We start from the raw sequence: 24,900 nt of genomic DNA, 5'->3' as shown, positions 1-24,900 counted from the left end.
ATGCTCACACACTCAATCACTGTAAAAAGCATTCACAACCCCCCCCCCCCCCCCCACAGGACCATCCAATTTTAATTGAAAATAAGTTGTGGGAGCTCGCTTTTCTTGGATGCATTAGATTTGCTCTGTGAATTTCTGCTGGGTAAATAATTGCGCCGGGTTCCTCGGGAGAGGTCAGCAGATGTAACCCGCCACGAGAGTCATTATTATATATTATATCATCTAATGTTACAGCGCTGACCCATTATGTGGCTGTGAAAAAAAATGGACGCTCGCTTTTCTCACGTGCATTCAAATTGACACAATGGCACCGGCTACTGACGAGATGGTTTTTCAGTGTTGTGTCTGGGGAAGCTGTTTTTTTTTTCATTTCTCACTTTGACCAATACCATGCAATGTGGTGCAGGGAGATTTGGGACCAGGAAAAGGATGGGTGATGGAAGGTGCAGGGGTTAGAGGTCATAATATTGGGTTATAATATCAGGCTTCAACTCTTTTTATCATTGTGCATGTTGTTAAGCGTCAAATGATCCTTTTCAGCACATCCCCCAGATTTCACTCTTCAGTTAGAGTGGGGTGAAATAAGCAGCATCAGTATATCAAGCAGCAGGTACACAGTGTTGTGCCTGTTCACACCTAAAAAGAACATGTTCTGTTCATGTTCATGGCTGACATTTTCAAAGATCCTAAAAGAACTACTCCACATTCATTGGTTTAGTTAGTTTTTGCATAAAAAAGTATTTTTTTCCACCTTCTTTCATTACAATTGATTCAAGTGTAAAGTATTATGTATATTATTAGTATTTGTATCTACATGCTGTAATGCATTACACTCTAAAGCAGGGGTCTCAAACTGGCGGGCCCCCCAATCGAATACATGCGGCCCCCCAACTTAATATCATGTTATAACGAAAACATGGCCTCACCGTCTTTTAAACACAGTGTGTAGCTGAGGCACATAACAGTAATATTAAGACATTTGGCTATAATTATCCCATTATTAAAGGTGCCATATGTAAGAATGTGGCCAAAAACGGTTACTACATTCAAATTCTAAATACCGAGGTCTTTTAGGTTTCGTTTTTCTGACGTAACTGGCAACCCGTGGTTGCTCGGCAGCTGAGACTCAAATCATGATTTCAAAACATAAACATGATTTGCAGTCTGCAAAAGATTTTTTTGAATGCAAATATTTTGGCTGTACTGTTGTTGTTGGTGAGTTCAGTTTGTTATATGAACATTATTCCTGAGTCTCTGTGACATATTAGAGGGATTTTATGGCCAGTTGTTTTAGATTTATTACATAATGCACCTTTAAATGTATCATATACAACATTCAATTACATATATAAATATTTGTTAGGGACCGAGCCACGAACGGCAGTGGCCGAAACGCCTCCTGGTACGAATTTTAATTGGAGTTGTCCACAATATTATTTATGTAATTTAAAATAAATGTCTGTTTTTGATATTAATACATACATTTTACATCATAAATAGTATTATTAAGTATACGTGTGATACCATGATGCAATATTGTGAACAGTTGTTCCCCCCCCCCACACACTTTTTGTTCTCTAGGCCGGCCCCCTCTTGACCACAATAAAACAACACACTTTACAAACACGTTGCCCGTTATTCAATAGAGGAACTTGGTGGCGACTATAAATACCTCAACGCTGCAGTCAATCAAGCAGGTGACCGGTGAAATAGGGCCGAAAAGGCTGAGGTTTACCGTGCACCGCGGAGCAACAGTCGCTTTTACATTACATGCATTTTAATGCTTGGCTTCACCTTAATAACCGACACATAATAACCATTTAAAATGTGGTGGGTTGGCTAAAATGCTAGCGAGCGGAGAGAAGAATGCAATATCATGCGTGAGTGAAAACCGCTAATAATTTAAATATTAACATAATCAGCGGGCTCAAAGGGCATGATGTGTGTGTGTGCACACATATGTGTGTGTGTGTGTGTGGTGACTTTAAAAACAGTGTGTGAAGCTGCTGGAGTAGAAAATAAAGCCCTTTTTCAGAAAACAATAAGCCAATGCCATTGTATTAGGTATTAATAATACACATATATATATATAAAAAATGTCATATACAGCCATTCAACTCAGTTTATTTGTTTTCTCTGCTCTCTTTTTCCTGTGTGTTCGAGTACATTCATCTCTGAGGATTTTATCTGATCTACCTACTGTCTAATGAGCCGCTTTGTCCAAGCTAAGCGGTCGCAAGCTTTCCCGCGCCGCTCGCGCTACAGTTTGCTAAAAACAGCGGCAGCCGACAGTGTGGTTTTGTGTGGCCAGAGTCTTGGAGTCTTGCCGTTGAAGGCATCAGACTAAGACCCAGCAAGATGGTTGGCATCTGCTGTAAGCATACGGGCCCCAAAAACAGGGAACAAAGCCTCAGTACAATCTCCCCCTGACTCTGGGATTTTAAATCAGCCTCCCACTGCAAAAAAAGGATAAGACACAGTGCTTTCACAAAGCAAATGAAAAACCCATTTGTTGTAATTATGCCATTGTATACAAAAAAAAAAACATACACACTGCATAATCTTTTAACTACAGTCCTGACTGAGACATGACAAAAACCCAGTTGGATTCTTTTGACTGGATTTTTGCACCCAATAATACTAAGTCACATTTGAATCACATTATTTTCCACCACCTCTGGCTGGTTTATATCGCTCTGATTGTGAATGTAATCCGGTTATCTAGACCCTAATCGTCATGACATTTACCCATAAATCCACTGAGGACTCGGGGAAAAATAGATCACAATATTTCCACAAAGTTGCCAGAGACAATGGTCAATTTTGTCCCGTCTCTGTGTTTATCTCTGCAAAGGTAGAAGTAAAAAAAAACAAAAAAAAAAAACACATAGCTGTCTCCAGGCACTGACAACATACTTTTGAGGACACAGTAAAGGCATCTTCACTGATTCTCTGTGTGGGTTATTAGAGCTGCAGCACAAAATCTGCCAGAGGAACCCGACTCGGATTCTTCTGAAACGCAGGAGCATTGGAAAGCCATTAGAAACACCAGTCAATTATAATACCCAATGGATGGATTTTCCAGTCAAGCGTGGTTAAGCTCAACATAAACTAATTGGGAGTCTTTAAATGAGCTTGACCTGCATATGATTTTAATTAGCTTTCCTGCCCTAAAGGCTTCCATTAACTGTTTAAAAAAGTCAATAGACCCAGTATTGATGCTGTGCGAGGGTTTAAACGATGTCCTAACACTCCACCAATTCACCGCTGATAGAGAGATAGAATGACACACACACACACACACAAAATACAGAAGGTGCTCTTGTTTACAACTTTCATATTGATATATCTGTCTCTCTACCGGGTGTCTGCTTGTGTTTGTCTCGAAGCCGGTGGAAATTGGTCGAAACGGCGTTCGGCTGCAGAAGAAAATGGGATAAAATGTGTTCGCGGCTGAGCAGACGTATGGTTGTGCACGTCAGCTTTAAAAAAAAAAAAAAAAAAAACATACATATTCAATCGCCTGCCGTCGTCAAGTACGTGACGTGCTTCAGAGGCACTTTGTCGCTGCTTCAGGGAAGCAAGGGAATGAATGAATGGATTGAACTCATCTCCAATGTTACCACCGGGACCTTGAGCAATCTGGTAAAGCAATGTCACATTTATAGAGTCCATAACGTCTGTGTGTGAACATGCGCGTGGATGTGTGAGCTTCTTCCACGACCCGAGAGACATGAGAAATGAAGTGACATTGGATCTGCTTGGGGAACGATCAACATTCGGCCTTTATTGATGCTGGAGCTCATTCCTGTTGCACAGTGGGTCAGAAGCTCTGTGCTGTGAACTCATGGCATAAACACTGACGCCACAGGGACAAAAAAAAAAAAAAAAAAGTCAGGTCTAAGCGTAATTATAGAGCGTCGATGTGAAATCTGAATCAAATAAATGATATTTTTAAGCACAGTGTAATAGAAGCTGCACCCCTTATTAGCACTGACCTCTCTGTCGTCCACCTGGGAGAAACTCTGCACTGCAGTCCCTGCCTTGTTTCCAGTCTAGACTATAAGGATATATGTAAAAGGAATAGCTCCATAATTTTGCAAATAAAGATCATCCATGATCCTTCTCTATGCACTTCATTGTATAAATGAATCAAACACTGAATTTCTTAACCCCTCAAATTTGTGTTTTTATCAACAAGGTAAGACAGAATATTTTGCCCCTTACTTTCATGTAATTCATACAAAAATCCAGATTAGCACACTCTTAGCCAAATGTTGGCCCATTTGAAAACTGCATCAAACAATTTCCATCATTTGCTAACAGACGCGCAGCTTGTGAACAGGCAACTGCTTGGGGCCCCCACATACTTTATTTATTTTCAAAATTGCAAGGTTTTTCCATGTTATGTCATTCATTTGGAATGAAAAACCTTTTGACTTCATACATTTTTTAGTTTTCGCTCTCAGATTATTTATAACATTATAATGATGAACACTTGTCAGAAGGGCCCCCTGGGAATTTTTGCTTAGGGCCCCTACAGACTCTAGAATCGCCTCTGTTTGCTAAATCGCCATTGAAACGTTTCACCGAATTTTCAAATAGCGAGGAAAAGAAAAGGTGCATTTATGTGCGATTCTGTCCTGCTTTTAAGCAAATGTTGGGAATTGGTTCTCTGAGGAAGGCAGTGGTGGATATTTTTTATGCAAAAATGCACCTAAAAAGGTTTGAGGGAAATCCACCAATTGCTACTATTTCATAGTGGCTTTAAGAGCATGCTGAATTTATTGTTAAAATGTTCTTGCTGTTCTTGGTAAGGACATTGAATGTTAATACGAAGCCATATAAGAACATACAAGTAACAAAGTTTTGCAATTATTTCTGAAAACTCTATACTTTGCACAACCAAACTGTTTCTGACAGCAGACGTCATCGCACCAGACAGCTGTCATCAGCTTCTCACTCTCGGCAGAGACTACTGTCTGAACTGGAAAAACCCGAGGATTACGCTGAACAATCTACTGGAAGATGTTTTGAGATTCAGCGTTGATCCTGTGTGCATAATCCCATGATCTCATTCACACTCAAAACCCCGGCGACATCTGACCTGCGTCCAACACTGTGTGAGCATCATGCAGATACTGTTAAACAACAGATAAACTCCTTACACTGGGGGGCGATGTGCAAAGTGTACAAGACTTTTAATGCACTCGTGCTCTGCTGAGCTTTTAGATCCGTTTATGACTGGCTTTCATTTTTTTTTGGAGTGACTTTATGGAACTCTTGGGAGCTTCTTATTATCCTCCCTGCTGGCCATTGCACCTGTGCATCAGGGCACAGTATCTGTTTCTGAATCCATTCCACCATGTACCCGCGGTAGCTCCACTATAATCTCCATATAAAGTGCTGCAATTTGTCGGCAAAATCATCTACAGCAATCTATCACCCCACTGCGGTGATACGGGTTCTTTTTCTAGAGGCAAACTGTCACTGCCTGCAGTCTCAGATAGGAAAAATGGATGTGACCCCTGTGACACTAAATAGCTGTCAACAGGAACCTAAACTGGGACAGTTTCTTGTTCTCCCTTGGTGCACCTGCAATCCTCCCCTACTGTTCCCGTCTATAGGCATGACCGTGGAGAAAGGCTCTTTAAATTCCTGTGCCCAATCCAGATGGTGGCTTCAATAGCTACGCAGACCATTTATCATTTGTATCTGCTGAGTACAGAGAGTTAACAGGTAATTAAAATCATCGGTCATGCAACAATAGCAGGGAATGGGGAGGCAGTGAGGAAAAAAAGAGGGAGTTTGCACCTATTTTGGTGACTTTTAGTTGAAATGGGAGACAGGTGAGAGAGAGAGAGAGAGAGAGAGAGAGAGAGAGAGAGAGAGAGAGAGAGAGAGAGAGAGAGAGAGAGAGAGAGAGAGAGAGAGAGAAAAAAAACAAAGACAAATTAAAGAAACCACGAGACAAAGTTTGACTTTGGACAGTCTTTGACTTGGAACATTTAAGCCTTTGTTCTCTTATTGACAACCTGCACGGACGCAGCTGATAGAGGGCTGAGAAGAAAGACAGACCTGCAGATGCGAAGTGAAAAGAGGGAAGTGTTGTCTTCTGTCACGTGGTGAAGGGTTCGTGCGCTAGCGAGCCTGTCTGAAACTCTGAGGTCCCCGTCTTTAATGGGGCCCCGGCTTGCCACTGATCCCTCTTGTTCCCACTTAATGGGGGATGTGGAGAGGCAATGAAATGTGGGGAAGGCCAGCGAAAGGCGCCCTATGCTGGCCCTGCCAAAATCGATACTCATTTGGCCTCCACCTCTCTTTTCCCCCAAAAGTAATTAATGAGAAGAACTGAAGTATGTGGCGGCTCCTGACAGCTGATTTCCCTGCCGGTCACTGTCCCTAACAGCCTGTCCACGTCTCATACCTATACTTAAACGCTTCATTATAAATGAAACCAAGCAGTCACTAATGGAAGGTGACACAGCTATGGGGTGACACGGATGAAGAGGTGCAGAGTATTTTTACACATTACAGGATAAAACCCTAAAAGGAGATTATTTTAAAGGATGTGATCTTTGGATCAGTATTTGTCTTTCCTTTGCATATAATGACTGAATTATGAATAATGAATTAGGAAGTTGACAGCCTTAGTACAGTATTGGTATTTACTTGTGCTAACACCACACGCTAAAAAGTGGCAAGCTGTGTCTATTGACATTTCCCCAGAAAGGTCTGAGGAATATGGTATTGCAAAAAAAAATTCTTTCGACAACAAGATAAAGCATGAGATGGCATTCTAGGGTATTTTAAACTTGAACGATTGAAATGTCTGCAAACAAACCAGTTGGACATGGGACTTATCCGACCTCCAACTAGAAAAAGTGCACTGGAATGCCTCTCAAAGTGGGACCTCCTACTCGCGAAGTCGGATCTGATCGACCTACCCCGACTTCACCAAAATGACATAGGGGAATAATGGCGGCGCCCATGGAGTCACGTGAATAGGCTATAAACGTTACTTTTCTGCGTGTAGAGTTGTTTTAGACACAGCAATTTTATAACATCTTGTTTTTCATGTTATGGCCTGAAATTATGTCGTCGTTGTTATCTGTTAGCATGAAGATATGTAGGGCTACGGTAAAAGTGTACTCATGACGTTACACATCGATATGTGTCATCCATGTTTTCTAACCTTCGACTTCAATTGCTGGCATTAAAGTGATAATTATAGTGGCAGCTATAGTGGAAATGAGTCAATGGTGCAGAAAGAAATGTTGATTTTTAAAACAGAAATAATTAACATTGACTTTTCAGAACAGAATAATAAAAAATAAACTTTTCATAGTTACTTGTTATCTCCTCTCCTCTCTGTGAAGTGAAGTGCATACAAGGAGAGCAGTGGAGTGCCTCTGCAGTGGAGGTACAGTATAAATAGTAGTCAACCCTCCCCCCCCCCCCATCCCCATAGCACCCAGAGCAGACTTACTGCAGCAGAACACACAGCAGGCAGCGTTGGCAATACACTGTATCCTATGGCGCTCATTTCAAGCTGAGCCATCTATACACAACCCCGCTGTCAAAGTCAACCATCCTGGAGTTAAAAATAACCCGCACAATTGAAACATTGCAGTGTGGAATGGTCATGAAGGACGGCTTGAGTATAGAGGACAGTATTTATATATATATATATATGTATCTATATATATTTTAAACACCTTTCTAAAGCACAGGGTAAAATGTAAAGGAATATTAAACTCCTTGTTTTGACCGTCACTCATAACTTCTGCTGTTGCGTCAAAGGTCACAGTCGCATGTTTTTAAATCGAGAAAATGCCACCATCCATGGGGAACTTTTCCTTTCAATCTTTTCTGTTATTTTATTAGACGACACAGCGGTGTTTTTCTGTGCCAGCTAACAAAAGTGGAACAAAGAGACACTTAAAGCAACACTTTTGCTGAGCAACAGTCTCTCCGCAAAACCATAAGTAGTAGTTAATCGCGTTTGGGCTCAGAAACAATTCATGCACAGAAACAAAGGTTAATAATTGCTGCATCGGAGCGCTGACTGATTGTGCCACTCACAGAACAGAAGCACGACCGAGCATTGTACATATACTGCACTCCTCATGGTGTCGATGTAAGAAACACACCAAACTTGACTTGAAATTCTACTGAAGTTTTCCCCCCCAGTATCACCAATAAACTCTGTTTTTTAATAACGTAATCTTGGCGAGTGATCTAGTGTTCAGCATTGTCCTTGAATTATCCTCCTCTGTCTGCTTCTGGACAGTTTAAGCCGCAGACTATCACTCATGAAGTTATGCTGATGTGAGCCAAACTCGCTCACAGTCCAAGAACACATGGTCCTGGTATGGAATGGGAATGAAAAGACCAGACTCTTATAAATAAGGGTTTCAAAAGTGTTCTTCTACAAAGGCTGTGGTTCTACCTGGAGCCATTTGTTTTTCAAGGGTTCTTGGTAACACTAATGGTTCAAGTATGAAGCATTTTTGATCCAGAGAACCCTTTAAAACCCCTTTCCTGAATAAAGGGTTTTAAAAGGGTTCATGGTAACACTCAGGGTTCCAGGTGGAACCTTTATAAAAGGTTCCAAAAAGGGTTCTCCTATGAGGACAAGCCGAAGAGCCTTATATGGTTCTACTTAGCACTTTTATTTCTAAGAGTGTATCGCCTTTTTCACACTAGAAGCAGGATATTTTTGACATTGGTGAAGATGCTAAACAAGACCAACTAACTTTATAAGCTTCATAAGTTATATGTTCATTAATATTTTGCATAATTTTACTTTGTCCTTCTAGAAAGCAGTCGTTTTGATGACCAGGCCTCAAACTCAAAATGACCTGAAGGCCAGTGAACTTCTAGTCTGGTCATGGAGGGGTCAAGTCAAGTGAAAAAAGTTCCAACAATTCGGGAAAAGTTAACGCTTTAGTGATTAGAAATTTAAAATTATAGCTTGATAATCCATTATGATGTTGCAATTACAAATATTTAGGCTTTAGACATCGCACACCATTTCAAAGTAAAAGTGTTTGTTTTGAAAGATAGATGATGACGCAAAATTAATCTGTAAATAACAAAAACAGACAGAAATAAAACAGAATTAATACATTAACTCAAAATATACATTACAGACAATTGTAATTAAAACACTAGACAGGCTTATATATAAGTCTGAGACCCCTGCGATAGATGAAATACAATTTGAGCACTGTCCAAAGTTCTTTGGACAGTGAGGACATTAATGATTAATGCTTACAGTCTGAATGATTGTGCATTGTAGAGCTGTAGAGTAATAAATTACCGTGTTCACCCAGCTCTAACATTTCCACTGATGCCAATCACAGCAGAGGCCAATAAAAATCAAGTCAAATAAAACGTTAAAAGTAAACCTTTAATTCAGAGCTCAAACTGGGGTTTTACAACAGTGGGAATGGGTTATTACCGTCAGGATTTTGAAACTGAATACAGTAGTAAGCCTAATGTTGCTTCCTGAAAATTAAAATAGCTTAGACTAATCAATATTAGGCACGTTTCCTAAGGGAGGACAGTGCATTAAGAGGCTAAATCCACTCCTGTGATACGTTCAGATTCCCATATTAATAAAAACTCTCTGACCTTAAGGATTTGCCGACAAATGAAGGAGTGGAGTCAGAAAAAAAAAGACCCAAACAAACTTGTCAATGTCTTTGATGTCTCACTCTGAACACAATCCCAATACACTGTTGAAAATTGAATACAAACTGTATTACCTTAAGCTGAGTGTGTCTTCAGCGGCTGTTCAAATGTATAAAGGCCCCGGGAGATTTAGGTTAGCAGTGCTGTCATTATGAAAGGTTTGATGGAGTGAGGCTAATGCAATGTCATTTGAATGAACTGAAGTGACAAAGGGCATTGGAAACTGATTTATCTAACTTTTAGGAGACAATGGCGCTTGCATTCTGGGGAAGGAAACTCTCTCCCCCCTGAAGATTGAAGAGGGGATTGAGGTGGGAGTAGAGAGAGAAAACTTCATAGAACATCCATCAGGATTGCTGAACAATGAATCCAATCACTCCGCATTAATGAGCCGACGCTTAAAATAGTTCCCGTTGTGAGGTGAAGTCGGGGGAAATGATCTTTGCAGGGGGGGGGGGGGGGGGGTCGGTTGGAAGAAGCTTCCTGATAAAAGTCTGGGCATAAATCATTTTGTGGTGTAGAAATACAGGAGCTAATCCTTTTTCCTTCAAACTCCCCCCTGCTCTGAACATTGCTGAATAGCAGTCCGGGGAAATAGCTATTCTTAATGCTGGCTGGTGAATAGGTGAGTTACTATAATGTCTGGAGAGCTCAGAGGAGGTGGCTGACAATATTTATGGCCACACACACACACACACACATACGCACACCAGTGTTCACGTGGGCGGCTCAGTCATAGCCTTTAATCTTTCCAGTTACGAGCATTCACGAATATTCCAGATGCTGAATTTAGTATCGAGCAGATTTGTAGAGATAATTATGGTCATATCTGATCTGATTATCTTTGAATAGAGACAGCAGAAACACCGCTTATGAATTGATAGTTAAAGTGTCGGAAGAGCCAACAATAAATAAACGAATCTGGAAAAATACGGGAAAATATGGTGCCTTTAGCAAATTAATTTCACTGTAACTCAATTGATTTTGATGGCCTACCAATTATGTAATACTTCACAGTAACGGGTAACTGTTTGACTTTGTTCCTCACCCTTCTAAACTAATGTTACCCATAATAATCAGGTGAGTATTTGTGTGTAGCAACATAAATACAAAATATGCAGATATGAGGCCAACAAAGGTTCTGATCTGTCTACTTGGCCCATCATTTAAATCCTTATATTTGGGACTGAGGGGGATTTGGGTCCTATCAGTCGACAAAGTGTGAAAAAAGATGACTCACTCATGTTTTTGTGGTCCTCCTCAGTCTTAGTACAGGAGATAAAACATGCAATGTTGACTTCCGCGCTAATTGGGACGTCACAATTCGCTAAATTCCTGGAATTGTTGTCTCGCGGAGCTCCGCTTTGTCCGTAAAACACGCGAGAGTGCCCGGCGAGGGCAATGGCATTCAAAAACCGGAAAAGTTCTATTCTTGGCTCCACAGTGCAGCACAGAGTTCCACACAAACTTCCAGCCTCAGAGGATACATGTTATATATGACGGAAATGTGCCTGCTAGAGTCTGTAAATGATCACTTTTCCAAATGCTAACTGCTGTTAGCTCCCAGTAGCCTCTTTGGCTGATGTCATTTCCTGTCCTTTAAGTTTTGTTTTACTTTTTAAAATTGTTTTTTTTAAGGTGGACCTAAAGAGATACTACTAAACAGAGCGTTCTGAACAGGGATGTTTTATCAGGGTGATTGAACTGTTGTGGTGCACTGACATGTTCATTAGGACAACAGGGAACTAGTTTAACTTGGAAAAATAGGGCATAATATGACTCCTTTAATACTGAAAAACCCACCTTCTCTACCCAAATCTACCTGAATGCTGAGAGCCGACAATGCAAAATTCACACCTTTAGTATTTGTGGAGCAGAGATCATCTATTTGACTCCAATATGTGTCTGTGGAACTGGTTTAGGGCCAAGATTTGGGTTCTTGTTAAGATAATGCTTTGGTTATCGGATGTCCAAATATCCAAATTGAAATCCTTTAAAGGATACCTGTGTGTGTGTGTGTGTGTGTACTAGCAGCAGCAGGTCACGGACACAGATAAAAGATGGCGCTAAAGGGCAGAATATGGGTAGAGGACAACAGATGCCCCTGGTCCCATGAAGCCTCCTGGGAAACCAGCGAAACAAAAACAGTAAGCAACCATCTGCGAGCGTCATATTGCAGATGTACACGTTTATTACATCGATACAGAAACACACGCTCAAACTGAGTCTAAAAATAAAAACACACACACACCCATTATTATTTTAGGGTCGGACCTGAACTTTGCAAGCTGCCTCATCGGTTTCGCTGATGACACACAGATTTGCATTGCCGTGTCTCCTGACAACCCATAGCCCTTTTTGTTTAAACTGCTTTTGAGTGACAAAAGATGTAATGAGAGGCCATGGGACTAGCACAAAGCAACACCAAGCATAAGCACAGGTCCTGGATAGTAGAAAATGTCCTTCAGCTCAGCCAGGACAAAAGCAAAGTATTTAGTTATCGCTACTGGAGCCCACAGAGATACGACACAAGCGTTAAGTGCTGACTTTTAATTCAGCAAACCAAGTTAAAAATCATGGAGTTATTTTTGGTGCGGAGTTTAAATTTGATCCACACATCACAAATATGATAACAAAACCGAGATTGTTTTTTATAATCACCTTAAGAACATTGCCAGAGTCTGTAAACGGCTCCCTGTGTGCCTTCAGAATCAATTTTAAAATAACTTTAAAGCTATTTAATGGCCTTGGTCCTTCTTATCTTTCTGATTTACTTTTAACCTAACAGCCCTCAGGTCTTCTGGAAGTCGCCTTTTAATGATTCCAAAGACTGATAGTGAGGCTTCTTTTTTCTTATTACAGCCCACAACTGTGGAACAGCTGAGTTTGAGCAGACTCAAACCTTTTTAGTTTGAATTCCTACTCATTATTTTCTATCTATCTTTCATTTATTGATTTGTTTTATGTACCTACCTGCCTATTCTTTCCTAGTCATAGTGTTAGTTGTATTTATCAAGGTGTGAGAATGTATCTGGGGTATGTGTTTATTTAAAGCACTTACGTGTTGCATTTTAATACGTATGCAAGGTGCGCCGGTATATAAATAAAGATTGAGTGTTTGATTGACGATCTGCACTGCTAATCCACAAGGCACACGTCTGGCTGCATTTCTGTGAAGACGGTGAGGAGCGAGACACAAACACACAGTTCAGCGTTTGCAGCCTGGAGGAGCTGGGGATTGAACAACAAACCGTCCAATTAGTGAACATTCAGCACCACCTCCTGAGCCACAACCACACACGGAAAAAAAATGTCACCAACAGCGAAACATGAAAGGTATGAAAATGCACAAGAGAGAAAAAAAAACATACACAACAGAGCGCCGAGGAAGTTTGGGCTTGTTTTAATGATCATGTTAATAATAATTATAATAACAACAAGTTTAATAAAGACTCATATATTTGCCTTTGCCTCCCCTTCCCATCTTGTGAAAACGATCAGCAGGTAATTACGAGTCGCTGATGCTTTGAAATAAAAAATATCAAGCGATTCCTTCACAGACTCTAACGGCAGAGCGGGTTGAGCCCGAGTTTTCAACTTCCTGTGGGAGCACAGAGATGCTGCAGAAGATGGAGGTAGTTACTTTTGCAAAAAAAAAAACAAGTGTGTGTGTGTTTCAGTGTGAGAGGAAAAATAAAACTGCTGAATGTAGAAGACGGAGTTTAAGTGTAACGATGACATACGACGAGGACACCATCGTCGGCATTAAACCCACTGTGCTCTGTCATCTGCGTGTCATTTGTTTCACTCTCTCTGCACTCTTAGAAATAAAAGTGCTAAGTAGTGCTGTCAAACGTTAACTGCGTCAACCGTTAATGCGCGTTAACACACGACACGTTTCCATGACGACTGACCGGAAAAAGATGAGCGTGACGTCATGTTTACGTGACTCCCGATCTTAACCAGTTCCTTTAGAAATTATTCTGCACAAACTTGTTTTTATAACCCTGAGTGAGGACACCTCATAGACATAATGCATTCCATTAGGCCCTTACATTAATCATCACAACTAAGTGCCTAACCCTAACCCTCAACTAAACAACTAAAACCAGGTCTTAACCCGGAAAAATCCCTTTATAGTCATGAGCCTTAAAATTTGTGCTCACATGGTCAGAATAAAGGAAAGGGAAAAAAAAATAAGACAAAAAAAGTCGAGATCTGGAGTTTCAAACTCAAGATTTCCATAAAATTATAAAATGTTTTTTTTTCGTAAATTTCTTTTCAGAATTTTTTGGAAATCTCAAGTTTGACTTTCAAATGTTTTTTCATAATTTTTTTAAATCAAAAAGTCGAGATCTCGACTATCACATTTTTTTCCATCATTTTTTGAAATCTCGAGTCTCAAACTTGAGATCGTGACTTTCAAACTCAGGATTAAAAAAAAAAGTGAGTTTGAAAAAGAAGACAAAAAAAGTAGAGATCTCAACTTTCAAACTCGAAATTTCACAAAAATTATGAAATGTCTTTTTTTTTCATCATTTTTTTGAAATCTCGAGTTTGAAAGTCGAGATTTTGACTTTCAATTATTTTTTTCATAATTTTTTTGAAATCTGGACTTTCAAACTCAAAAAAAAAAAAAAAAAAATCGAGATTTCAAGTTTTTTGTTTCATCAATTTTTTTTTTTTTTTTTTCTCATGTCACTCCGGGGGCTCCGTAAGAATGTCCCCACAAAGACAAACAAGTAAAACATTTTAGCCACCAGCTAAAGTTAGTACAAAAAGAGAATTCATGTCACTTCATTCTTGCATTAGAACCAACATATAGAATAAAATTAATAAAAGACATCATGTCATCACTGTCAGATGTCCGACTTGGCCCTTTGATTGAGTCTCTTCCATTTATCACACAGCTCTGTAAGACATTATGCTGTGGACGTGCTGCACAATGGTTTTGGGATGTAGAGCAGCATCAACATAGAACTATAGTTTCATAAAACGCTGAATAGAAGAGACAGCAAAAATTAAAGTGGTCGTCGTGATCGGTGACCAACACTGGCAACACTTACAGTAAATGTGTAACGCGCTGGTGGTAGTAAATAAACGTGGAGAGAGTAAAGTACTGAAGATCTGGATCTTATGTTTTCTGTCCGTTCTCATCTCTTCTGTATCTCTTCCACTTTTCCCTCTCACGGCTCTCTTTATTTATCTCCTTTCTCATCTCTTTCCCTGCGTCTCACTCTCCTCCTCTCTTGTTCCTTTCTTCTTTGTGGAGCTGACGGCAGCAGCTGGGCTGTGATCCAATCACAGACTGGCTGCAGCAATCACCGTCTGCTGATTGGTTTTATAATCCTCACTCAAGATTTTCTGATGGGGAGAGAATCAGCTGGCCAAGAAGTGCTGCTCTGAAAGCTGTCATATTGATGCACACACGCACAGACACACACACACAGACTTAGCTCCTTTCTCTCTGCATCTATATCACACTTCTTCATCATTTCCATTCTCTCCACAAAAACCTTCATGAATGTCTTTGTATATGCAGTTTACTCATGCCCTATACACCTAAAAGTAAAATACAGAGAGTGTGCATTTACGATAAGGTTTCAGCACAGATGTGATGTTTTAAAAAAAAAAAAAAAGAAAGAAGAAAATTTGCAACAACGTATTTTAGAACATGATGCAAGACTGCACCCAAGACCTGCAACACCTCACTGTGGCACAGAGGACACAATGAGGGAGAATACAAGTGAATGAAGCGAAGCACCGCAAAGCGCACACACTATAACCCAAACTCCCACATCAATAATCTGAGCTTTAACTCTCACATCTAAACATCCGCTGAAAGAAAGCTAATCATCAAGGCACAACATCGCAACGACATGAGTGGCTCCAAAAAAAGACTCATCTCGTTTAAGCGCTTGTTACTAATTCCATGTCATCAATGTTTTAATATGCGTAATAACTCCTTTATTTACAATGACTTGACAAGGCTTTCAATTTCCGTGTTCATTTTATTCGTACGCTACGTATCTTTCTCATGTTCAGCACGTTGTATCCGCCTCTCACCTATACTGTGTGTCCTATTTACGGTGTCTTTGTGCGACTCCTGTGAAGTCGTACGGAATTAAAGTCCAACCAGTGAAGTGTGCAGCTTTCAGAAATTATGTAAAAAAAAATATATATATATATATTGTACAGTGGTTTGTGGAGGTATTTATGGCAAGTTGAATTCATACGGTCTAATTATTCTTATCTAATTAACATAACAACTGCCTGCAGCAACGTTGTATTCAATAATGGAGGTCAGGCGCTTGACAATGTGCCAGCAAACAGCCACCCCACCCCACTCCAAAAAACCCCCCAGAAAAAAAAGGTTATAAGGCAATTAAACAGTGAATTGACTTCTATTTTTTAATTCAGTGCAGCAACTCTTCATAGGGTGGCACTATAGTTGCAGTGTTGCAGATGCATGCACACACAATGTGAGAATATGTAGAGTAGAGTCTAGTATTTGCAGTTTATTGTGTTTTAATGTCAGGTGACCTCTAGTTGGCCGCAGTGATTATGACAAGGGAAGTTATGTGATGTAGAATACAGAGTGGTAAAAGTCAATGTCAGCACAATTAATCGGTTTGTACGACATAAGACTTCTACACAGGTGACTGCTGACTGTTTTTCCATGTGGAATAAATATTACTAGCTTTATCGTTTCCAGAATGCTCTCCCTAATTCTTTTGTTTGTTTGTGCCTGAACCTAAATATACCATGACTGCGTGTTTATTATTATAAATAAATAAATAAATATATATATATATATATATATATGTACACACACATATATATGTATACACAGACACACACATATAAATAGATTTATATATATGCACACACATATATGCATAAACATATTACATATACACACATATATGTACATATATATGTATATATGTGTACATATATTTATATACATATATATGCATATGTATATGTACATATACATATACATATACATATACATATGCATATACATATATATGTTTATGTATGTGTACATGTATGTATATAAATATACATATATGTACATATATATATACATATACACACATTTCATATATCACTTTTCTCTGAATCATACCAGGTTAATTGGCAGTGAATGTGTAATGAATCTAGTTTGTCTGGTTGTATTATAAATATAAATATTTTCAGTGTGAGTGACAGGGTGCAGAAAAGAGCACGGCAAATATTTGTTTCCGTTTAATTTGTTGTCGCAAAAACTGTAGGGGCTGAACAATTAATGGCGAAATTGCAATAAGGCGTATCCTGCAATTTTTCAAATCACAATATTTCTTAAAGCCAAAATGTGTGTCAAATGACCGTTTTAGATTAAATATTGTCCTGAACTATACACATTATATTCTATAGACTGAAGAAAAACAGCTTTCTTTGTCTACAGATCTGCACACATATTACACAGTAATCGTTCAAAAGTAAGTTATTCAAATGAAAAATAACCTTTACTTTCCCTCTGCATTGCAAATCATATCGCTTTTGCAATTGCAGTCAAAATAATCTAAATAATTAGATATTTATTCAAAGTCGTTAACTGTACGGAAACACTATGTACAGATTTCCCGAAGAGGTGAACTGATTTAAATTGGTGCAAAGTACTATATTAGATGGGGATTTACTGGTATACACTTTGGTATACGCCTCCTTTAACAAAGAAGTGACCATATAACAAAACTGCATAAGCTTTAGCACAGTAATGACTTCATGGTTAGCGAATTAAAGAAGTAAAATAAAAGCTCCGAGGTGAATTCCTTATTTCGAGGTCCTACCACTGAGCTGACACGTCGCAGTCTTCAGGGAAAAGCGGGAAAACAGCGAAAGCTGTCGTCACACATTAGCGTCAGTGTTAGTCCGCTTAACAGTCATGTTAAGTACCTGTAATAGCATCACATATCGTAGTGCAAACATAATGTACTTTGAAGAGTAACTTTGTGGCAAGGTCAGTGTCTCGGGTAATTACGTGTCTCTGCAGGTGATCCCTGTGCTCCATCACCGACTACGCGGCTCTTTATTAACATCCCAGTTTGTCACTCCCGCTCCTCTGCTCTTGCACCGCCGGCCAAATCACCCTATAGTCTGTTCCATCCCCTCTTCAATTTGCGCTCACAGGAATTGATTATGACTTCCAATAATCTCAAGGAGGGGTTGTCACTGTGGAGTGAGAAACTCAATTACAGCCTGGGACCATGTGTCCAGCATCTTAAATACCACAGTGTTCCCTTCGGTGTCCTAAAACTGCTCCTTCTACATTCTGCTAAAAAAAAAGTTCCGTCAACTAGATTGTTTTAGCCTACTTTCTCACTTTCTATATAACTGAGCTTTATATTTTAATTAATTTATTTACATTAAACAGGGGCTGGGCCTGCTCATGTCATTCATGGGGTATAGTGAGCATGCTGGGGTGTTAGTTTGAGACCCGCACATCTATTTGTGGCACAAAAGGTGACAAAGACTGGATGTTTCCACTGTGTCTCTATCAACCCACTGTTCTTGCTGCAAAAAGACTTCACGAAAGGTATTTTTAGCTGAACCTCAGCTCACCTGTGCACCAGAGATAAAGGAATTGGACGTGTCGGTGAAGACCTGGGGTCCAATCTCGCTACCTGACCCAGACATCGATCAACATCCTGAAAACGACTCTATAATATTACGTTATTATCATTTTCAGATGTATTATCGTCATCATTTTTATGTCCTTCAAAGAAGCAACAAACAATATTCTTGTCCCCAGCGGTTCCTGTTCGGTCACCGTAACCGTACGTTGAATATGCAAGCAGCAGCAAAATGCCAGTAAGGACATAAGATATTTGTTTCCCAGAGCTAATAAGCACCCACTGCACGAAAAAAACACACAATAGATATCGGGTAAAAACGCTATTCTCTGCAGTGTGTTTTTGGAAACAGAATAATGCAGTTCATTTGAGCTGGAACTCGAGTCGTTACGTTTCTGGGAAGAACCTCGTCCTGGTTTGCAAAGAGAGAGAGAGAAACAGTGGAAGCGAGGCTTTTTTTTTTTTTTTTTTTTTGCTATCACCATTACACACGTTTTGACGAACAAAATGACAAGTTCAAGCCCAAAAAAAGCTGTCGATTCCAGCTTTGTTTCACATCCAGTCACTTCTAACGTGACGTCTGTGTTATTGGTTTTCTTTCTTTCAAGTGAACAAATGTAATTCGATGAAAATGTGACCCCTTGTTTTTTTTTTTACCTCATTTCAATGATTATTTTTCTCCTGGTTACACACGCACACAGCTTTATCTTTAGCTCTGTGTGTGAGTGTCGCCCAGGGTGAAACCATGCCGCTGGGAGCATCATTCATCCCAGACATGGAGGGGAAAGACAGAATAAGAAGTTGGGGCCTCTTTCTCTCTCTCTCTCTCTCTCTCTCCGTCTCCCATGAGGTCAGCAGGCATGTACTCTTCACTTCCTGTCAATGACAACATGGGCGAGTAGCCGCCACGCACCACTGGGTCCAAATTCCCTCCACCTTCCCCCATTCTTTCTTTCGTTCTTTCTTTCTTTCTTTTCACCGTCGCACTCCCTAATCCACCTCTGCGATCCTCAACTCTCCCAAAGTCATCTTTATATAAGATGAAACTTTAATGATTCCTTGGGGGGGGTTATGGGGGGGGGGCTAGCTGCAGCTGAAATATAATAGAGTCATAACAATAACGATGAATAATCTGTGAGTGTGTATTTAGTTTAGTAAAGTATTTAGTATAGTTTTCAGAGAGAGGAGACTTTGTACTGCTTATCTAAATGCCTGTACTAGGTGATATTACTTTTACTTTAATGTATTGACCTCCACCAGGAGGTATATGTTTTTTTCGCCAGAGTTTGTTTGTTTGTTTGTCTGTCGGTTAGCAACATAACTCGAAAAAAAGTAGCAGACGGATTTGTGTGACATTTTTCAAGAAATGTCCGCAATGGGACCAGGAACAAGTGATTAAATTTTGGGTGTGATCAGTAGAAGCTATCACTATTTTTATCGCTATTTTGTGGGGGGGGGTAAGCTGCCTTGGCGGAGGTCTGCGCTCTCCGAGTGCTTTCCTACTCGATTCATTTTTTTCTCCTTGCCGTGTGTCAAGTAACCGCACACTTTTTGAACTTTTGAACAGTTCTTACATGGCAAAGCTTCAACCGGTCCTAGAAGGTTTAGTGTTTTTTTTTTTTAGTTTGTCAAATGTTTTCTGCAACAATACAACAAGAAGTCGCTGATTATTCAAACATAACCTCTGTGTAAAACAGCAATTAACAAATAATAAATAGTAAAATAGAACAACACTGTACATATCAAAGCTAAACTGTCAAGGACAAACGGTTTCTTTAAACAAATGCTTGGCTTATATTAACACAAAAAAAAGTAGACGGCACTTAATTTTCGGGCTCTAAGATGGACCTGTTTATTTCATTTCTCTCTCGGCTCTTAACACACACGGGAAAATCCATTTTACTTTGTCCTTCACTCCTTCTGTCCTTCTTTTCTGAAACCTCAACCCCCCCTTCAGCTCTTCTCCCTCTTTTCTTTTTTTTTTTTTTCCTAGTGAAGAGAAAGAAAATGCACATCTGGGATACTTTGGCTACATGTTTGTACAACAGGAAGGAGACGGATTATTCATCTTTGTATAAGAAACATGGTCAGCGACGTGGAATATGACATCGTAGTTGTTCATAGGGAGAAGAGAGGCGCAAAAAGAAGAAAATGGAAATAGTTATCTGTAATTAATTGCTGTTAAAATGCTTTAATTTATGCTTGATAGAAATGTGTGATGGAGGAAACTGCTGTCGTTGCCAGAAAAGCTTAAAAAAGGCGTATGAATTACTTGAAGGGACCGAACTGACACCCTGCACCTTTATGTGCTTCGATTGGGACACTCTGCCATCTACAGAAGAATATTCACAAAATATTTTATTCATCTTGCAGAGGTTCTTATCTGACTTATGATGAGTGACCAGGCAGGGCTCGACTGTCTTACTCAAGGACACTTTGACAGGAAAAAAAAAAACTTACTTCTGGTAACAGTAAGTGTGCAGTCTGTGGGGATTTAATGCCCGATGAGTGCGCATGAGTTTTGTGTGGATGGTGCACACACACACACACATACACAGTGGTGAATAGACAAATAGATGGGCATTTAATGTCCACACACTCACACACACACGAGCGCGAATAGATGTGACTTCTGTGACTCTTTCAGAGAGATATATTCAGACGTGCTGCTTCCAGCAACCTCTCGTGTGTTAATAACATCAAAATTAATCGTGCACAGGTGTCTGAGATGAAAATAAACACCACAAGTAAAATATGTGCAGCCCCTTACAGACATGCAAGGTGCTTTACAGAGGGTTTTTTCCATAAAGCAAACTGAGTAATTTACTGTGGACTATAGCGACTCCTTTTCACTGTGTTTTCACGCCTCTCAAAGCCAGGGGTGGTTGATAAAAATTTGACTGTCTGAAGTAATTTATGGATAATTTTTAAGAAAAAAAACAACATATTATGACAAAATATGCTTTACACAAGTGGCAGTCGGTCGTAATGTTACCCATAATAATCTGAATGCTTGTTCTGAAGCCTCAAGACTTGCCATGTTGAAGTTTTGCCTCACCTGCAACCATGCTCCTATTGGATAAACCAGCTGTCAATCACACTGGCGTCCACTCATATGTGCTGCGCTTTATCGTCTATTTCCCTCTCAATGGAAACATGATTTACAAAATTGACACCATGTGCAGTTGAGGAAGACCTGAAACTAAAGATTAAGACCCAGTGGCTATTCAATATATTCTTACTTCCTGGTTGGCTTCAAAGACTATACGTCCATTTTCATACACAGTCTATGGGTCTACATCTTTTTGGTTTCGTATTCAGGCTTATTTTAATGTGGCAGTTTAATAAATCCAATGTCACTTCAACAAAGTCCACATTAAGAAGATGTCGGCGTGAACGAATGAGTCAACAAAAGACAGGACACGATGCACAGGAGACGCCTGTTTGTCCTACCTACTTATTAAATCCAAACATTTACCTTTCATTAGCAGAACCGACAGTTCCATAAGCCAGACTGCACGTGTTGCGAAAACAAACTTTTAATAATAATAATTATTACCTGAAACTATGAATAAATTGTATATTTACAATAGAATGAGCTCTTTTTATCCACTTTGTTGAGTGAGATAAACCATTTTTATTCTACATTAGCTCAGTAAAGATGAACCAAACATGATTTTAAAACGCTTTTTAAGTTAACAATTAAATTAAATTCTATGGCACGATACAGTACATAGGCCTGTTAGGGTGAAATAGGGATGTGAGGTAAATAAAAAGGGTGAGATTGTAATAAACTGCTTTTTATACAGGACTGTGATGACAATATCAATCCTTATGCAGTGCGTCATAATGAGAGATAAGGTATTCTTCCTCTATAAGGAGCTTGTACAGGGAAACGTGTTTCTTTACTGTACTGTGCATATGACAATAAACACTTTGAATCTTGAATCTGAATCTTCTCTGTGATCTCGTGAAAACGTTCCCCTATAGTCTGTATATCACACGGCTTCTGACGGTAATTACCAATGATGCTTCAATCCCAACTCATTTAGGTCACTATACTCTGCAGTCCACGCTAGTTTGATGGAGCTGCAGTCATTATGTGTCATTGTGTGCGTCTCTTACTCAGCATTATCACTTCTCTTTCAGGTGCAGGGCTCTTCTCCCCCCCCCCCATACGGCCCTCTTGTTCTCTTGTGCGTTCCTTGTGCATGTGTGTGTGTACAGCGGTATTTGCACAACTGCAAACACAGCACTCTTGGTCGTTCTTAACACATACAGTAGAACAGTCCGTCCTGACAAGTGCACTCAATCATGCAAATTTTTTTTCCACCAGTACAGCAGTATTTAAGCGGCGCGGACAAAGCTGTGCGTTTACCTCTTTAAGCTTTCGTAAAAAAAAGGGCCGACGAGGAACCGGAACACACAGGTTTCAGGTTACTCAATAGAGAGAAGATGTTTCACTGCGAGTTTTGTAGTCTACACTTACAACTATAAACTTGATTCTGGATTTAAAAAATTAAAAATATGCTCAGAGCCTAATTATTAGTACTTGATTATTAGACAGAACACAAACACCTGCCTGTAAAGTGATGATACCCGACACATTTTTTTTTATTATTATTATTAAGCCATCAGTAGAGTAGGAGCAGGTCCAGTTACTGAGTAAACTGCTAATAAAAGAATGGATTAGAGTTTTGATGGATGAAGGACTTTTGCTAACTCCGGTATGTCATTGAGACATATTTCAAGAAGTGCCTAAAAATCTTTAAAGGTGCATTATGTAATAAATCTAAATCAACTGGCCGTAAAATCCTCCTAATATGTCACAGAGACTCAGGAATAATGTTCATATAACAAACTGAACTCACCAACAACAACAGTACAGCCAAATATTTGCATTAAAAAAGATATTTTGCAGACTGCAAATCATGTTTATGTTTTGAAAAATCATGTTTTGGCATGTGGCGCCACCTACCGCCATCTACCAATCATTGCAGTCAGTAGCAACTCAGCTGCCGCGCAACCACGGGTTGCCAGTTATGTCAAAAAAAAAAAACGAAACCTAAAAGACCTTGGTATTTTGAATTTGAATGTTGTAACCGTTTTTGGCCACATTCTTACATATGGCACCTTTAACAAAACACTGAAGAGAAAATGTTTTCAGTCTCGACTTCGAACATGTACAATTTGTGAGGAGGATAAAATCTGCATCTGCATTACAGGCTGCTTAAAATGCCATGTTAAAGACAATAATAATTAATTAAATAAATAAATAAAAACTCTGTATCCACTCTCTTACTGAAGTAGTTTCAGTAGTTTTTGAGAAATCCTGCTCACCAATTACCTTTTTGGAGATAATTAGCCAACAAGCTATCCCTAAAAATATACTGTAAAAGGTTACAATAACAGCAAGTAAGCCAAATTGGTAATTGCTTTATTTTGATATTTATGTAAAAAAAAAACATCAGAGAAAAATAGGTAGAAACCTATTATGGGCTTTTTTTAACACCTCACCGGTTATAAAACACACAACATTCCTGGCTTTTTTTTTTTTTTTTTTAAAAGAACAACAACAATACACTGTTCTGTGTTAAGCAAACAAACAAAAACAAAACAAAGAGACTTTGACTCTCCAAACTGACAGGTTCACGGAGAGAATGGCTTTGTGAATATTAATAATGCATCTTGAAGAGGGATGAAGAAAGTCTCTCTCTATCTCTTTCTCTGAGAGCGTCTCCTTACTCTCCTTCAAGATTTCACACTGTATAAAGTCAGGAGCACAAGAATAGAACAAACAGCGCTGTGCACACCCTGAAATAATTTGCTGTCTCTCTCTCTCTCTCTCACACACACACACACACACACACACACAAACACACAGCTACTGTGGTTTAGTATATTGAGTAAAAATCAAACACATACGGTCATTGCCACGGACACCTTTTCATCTCCTAAGTACGTCTTCCTGTGGAGACGGAGCAATAAAATGCAACAACAAAGAAAGTCTTTGAAATTGTGTGTATTATGTGCGCTGGTATAGACAAATGTCAATGAGGGTATTTCCTCACTGACACATTCCTATAAAAAAAGTATAGTAAAATGTTGCACCATTAAGCAGACCATCCTTTAAATGAACAGCTTTGGGCTGACAGAACAAAGATAACATAACGGGACATCTTGTCTATCACAGAGTCTACTCTGTTTCTTCCTTTATTTCTGGTCTCTCGAGTACTTGTTTTCTCCTTTATCTGTCCGTATCCCACTTCAAAAGGTTGTGGCCATCACAGGCAGAGCAGAAATCAATACAGCAGTGATACAGAGACGAGGAGATGATCCCGGGGTCAGGGTGGACACCCTCGATGCAGCCATAGTGGCAGAGACAGACAATGAGACAGACAATGGGACACATCCGTACGTGTTGGTAACTGTCATTAACCACGGTGTCATCGTGCCTCTATGGCTTTTAAATCACACAGTATTAAGAGGCCAAGGCTGGCAATATGTCACAAATTATATGGTACAGTAGTAATTTTTAAAGACGTGGTCCATTAACACCTCACACTGGAATTAAGTTCAT

The 24,900-nt window shown here is 39.5% G+C and overlaps 1 protein-coding gene across 2 annotated transcripts in view; it reads right to left on the bottom strand.

Annotated features, from left to right (window-relative positions):
• LOC310943050 (ephrin type-A receptor 6-like) overlaps positions 1-24,900 on the bottom strand; it is a gene marked incomplete at both ends in the record, with an annotated part of 165,300 nt that overhangs the window by 28,814 nt on the left and 111,586 nt on the right. The gene's annotated exons all lie outside the window — the stretch shown is intronic.

This window comes from Microchirus variegatus (genome assembly GCF_963457635.1).
Source record: "Microchirus variegatus genome assembly, chromosome: 22".
Classification (NCBI taxonomy): Eukaryota; Metazoa; Chordata; class Actinopteri; order Pleuronectiformes; family Soleidae; genus Microchirus; species Microchirus variegatus.
Note: the sequence above shows the minus strand (reverse complement) of the source record. Positions and strands in the feature narration are given on the sequence as shown.